At 37.3% G+C, this 3,870-nt stretch overlaps 1 long non-coding RNA gene across 1 annotated transcript; it reads right to left on the reverse strand.

Annotated features, from left to right (window-relative positions):
* Positions 1–2,599: 2,599 nt before the first annotated feature.
* On the reverse strand, positions 2,600–3,614 carry LOC148534323 (uncharacterized). Its single transcript, XR_015877671.1, has 2 exons — positions 3,266–3,614; positions 2,600–3,100 (listed from the first exon to the last, which is right to left on the reverse strand). It is a non-coding gene; the product is annotated as an uncharacterized LOC148534323 (long non-coding RNA).
* Between the last annotated feature and the right edge of the window lie 256 nt (positions 3,615–3,870).

The raw sequence follows: 3,870 nt of genomic DNA on the forward strand, positions 1-3,870 counted from the left end.
TTCCTACGTCAAGTTCATTGTGTAGCTTTGGATGGCATTTTGCTGTTCCACCATCCGCTGTAGCATATAAAAGGGTGGAGTTCCACCTCATAACTATCTGGTGACAGGGGAAATTCAACATTTCTTGCAGGTGCTGCAATCTTCTACATGCACCTGAATTGCAAAAATGTCCAGATATTTTGCGGGCCACGGAGAGCATCTCCTGCACGACCGTGTCATTTAAAAAAAAAAAAATGCACCACCAAGTTGATTGTGTGAGCAAGACATTGGATGTGTTGGAATTCACCCATCTGTAATGTTCTCACAATATTGATGGCGTTGTCAGAAATCACAAATCCTGAGGGGAGTCCAAGCGGGGCAAGCCATTTTGCAATGACTTCCCTGAGTTTTGTTATGGCGTCAGTGATCCATTGTGCAATTGGGCGACTGCTGTCATACTTGTCCCCCTTGCAAAGGATTGTTTGACAGTCAATTGTTATGTTAAACTACTAAAAGTAGTCTTCTTCCTGGGATGAAGATCCACTCACAGCAGCAACTAGGCACTACACTGCTGATTAAGCTTTCATTTGTTGATCAAGCAGATGGGAAAGTGTATCCAACATGCATTATCATCTATCAGTTGTGTCAGGAAGCAGCAAGCTATTCATACCTGTGTCCTGATCTTATTCTTTTAGCTCGTCTTTGTTTAGCTGCTGCAGGGTGCTGTCAGGAGAAAAACTGGTCTGCAGTATTTTTTTTACCTAATCCTAAAATTTTTATCAATAATTAAAACTAAACAGCTAAACAGTTGTATTCATTTATTTAAAATTTAAATATAATTTATTTAATGATTGATATAAAAATTATACAGTATGTGTAAATATTTATTCTGGCAAGTTTCTCATTCATTTAGGGGGATATTTATCAATCCTTGGAGAGAGAAGGTAGAGAGAGTACAAGTACCAACCACTCAGCTTCTAACTCATTATTACAGGATGTGTTTGAAAAATGAGTTATGGTAAGAACTTACCTTTGTTAACTCTTTCTTCGAAGCCCATTGGGTCCACAGGGAGACCTTGGTGTGTAGGTTATGGATCTGGATCCAGGCCCCACGCAGTTCAAGCTTTCAACTCCCAGGATGCACTGGTCAATCCTACTTATACCCGGAGGAGGATAAGAGTGAAGGAAGACTGGTACACACGAGAACCACACTCTCAGAGGAGACGGGAAACATTTTTTGGTTCGTCTGGCTAGGTCGGCCGAACCCCACCATGGTGGGGGAAACCTGTATGCACCTTGGCTATGGGGCCTTCAAAGAGTTACCGCATGTAGGTGCACAGCATAGCATATCCTTGAGCAGCCATTCCTACAGCCAGGCTGCCCCACATGCTTTTGGGAACTTTTAAAGGCATCACAATCAATTTCCAGTCAATAGAATGGTGTTTAGAAGCTCAAATCATTATTCTATTTATTTAGGGATTTGAAGTTCGATTTTGTGCTCATTTTATGTTTTTGGGCTTTAGTAACTCCTTTCATTAAAAAAAAAAAAAACCTATCCAAAATCGAACAAAAAACAAAACCAAAGCATTGTAAATATACCCCCAGGTTATTAAACATGAAGCGGAACAGGACACTTCCATTCATAACCAGCCACCTCCTATGCATATAAAACCAAAGTTACAGATGGCCCTGACCAAATGAGCTTGCATTTTGTAGTAGAACATTTGTAGCAGGACAAAAACCGTGGCTAATGTAAGGCAAAAGCATCATCAGCTACACATTTTTAAAAGTAGCCATAAGTGACTGACATTTTTGCAAAGGCCCTAGGGGATGTCACGAATGACAGTGGAAGGAGACATGGAAAACCACTAGTCATTGAAGTCCTCCAAGACCGGCTTATGCTGCTAGTAACTTTATTTTTGCTTAGTAATCTAGGTATTAGAAAAGATTAGTAACAGTTTACTTAAAACAGTTTTTTACATTGAATTACCCTAATTAGTACAAATCTGTGTTTTGTGTGATACGAATTAAACTGGTGCTGCTAGCTAGATTTTTCTGAGAAAGAAAAGGACTACAATATTGTGTTTTGTAATCAATTAGTTTATGAAGAAGAGTAGTTTATATGTAAACTGACCTAACTTTGGGATCCTGAGTTTAGAATTAAATTTGATTTAGATTAAATCTTGTTTCAATGAACTATATTACATGGGGGAATGCACTGAAATACCATTGTTTAATGCAGAAAAAAGAGAAACTGAATAACTATGGATACACTTTAAAGAGAAATAACACATTTAAACAAAAAAGTAAATATTAAAACTTATTACAAGAAACCTCTGAGTGTGTTATGGAGCTCCAAAATGTGCTAAACATTAAGTAAAAAGTGATTAAATTTCTCAAATTTTTAGACAACCTTCCTAAAGAACTTTGGTCCCTGGATGTTGCATCTCAGGAGTAATTACCTACAGGTACAGTCTTCTTCTCCCAGCAAAAATGAGGTCTCTATATTGCCAGGATATAGACGCATAGAAAACCCTTAAGAAGTACTTTGTTAAATAATAAAAAAAAACAGCATATATCGATGAAGATCTTGATAAAGCAAAATATTAATTACATAGTCTTTTGTGGTAAAGCAAATATAATTTATTTAGGGAAACATTTCCACTTTTCTGCAGAGTGACACAGAGTAATGAGAAGTAAATTAGATCTCTGAATTTGTCACAGAAAGACAGAGCATCTTATACACATGATTACAGAATCATTTACAGATAGAAGTTTACAGGAACAGTATAATACAGGTATTTCATTGGATAATGTAGAGAAAAGTGTGAAGCACAGTATAGTCACAGGGAGGGGGGGATAGGGCAATATCAGATGAGGTTTTCATGATCTTGGAGCAATATCAGACATTAAACGGTTCGGACAGAGTGACATCCAACATATAACATGATGTTAGGTCTGAACGTAAACAAATTAGAACAAGGCTGATGTTGGTCATGTTGCAGGATGTGTGGCGCCATCAAAGACATAGTTCATGAGATTTCTCTTTATATCCACATTCTCCCTTCTCAGCACTTATTGTGGTTATCTCATCATCACTTTGGGTCACTGAAGAGTTTAGCTGCAGAACAAACATCAACAATTTAATCAAGCAATATATACACCATTTTTATTTAACTCCATCAATCTATACATGCGCCAAGAGATCTACAGACCTAACAAGTTGTAGTTGATCACAAAATGTTTCACACAATGTAATTTACTATGTAAGGAAATGCATTCTTACAAACCATTGGCTTGACAACTGCAAATAATGACCCCATGTGAGCTAATAAACTTGTACTTCCTACTGCAATGTATTTGCAAGAATGAAATCTGCACGACTATGATTGAAGACACCAGTTTCCTCTTGTAACATTGAAGCAAACCATTTTCTTTCACGTATCCAAAACCCTCAATGTTCATTAGAGTAGCTGCTCAAGTGAGAAGTGCAGAAATTCTAGGAAGTAAAGAAAATGTATACTCAAAACAAACCTGCCAACTGTAAATAGGGACAATGAGAGACAAAAAAGTTACAATCAACAATAAACTATGAAGACATGAAAAAAAAATGAAAGAAGGATATGAGAGTGACAACCACAAAGCACCATACTGTAGGATGACATGTCGCACGGCACCTTACGTCACAGCACCTCACAGCATAAAGCCAAAGTAGTTTTATAGAGAATGAAAATATAGTTTGTATTGTTGGATGTAACCTATTAAGATATTAAAGCAAGCCAATTACTTACAATGAATACAGGATATCATTGCCTCTGGATAGTCGTCAGTAAGCGTCTTGTCTGGTATCTTCATAGGCTCAATAGTCTGCAGCACTGTATCCTGATAAAC

The sequence above is a fragment of the Taudactylus pleione genome, unplaced genomic scaffold (assembly GCF_031769625.1).
Source record: "Taudactylus pleione unplaced genomic scaffold, aTauple2 ptg000069l, whole genome shotgun sequence".
Classification (NCBI taxonomy): domain Eukaryota; kingdom Metazoa; phylum Chordata; class Amphibia; order Anura; family Myobatrachidae; genus Taudactylus; species Taudactylus pleione.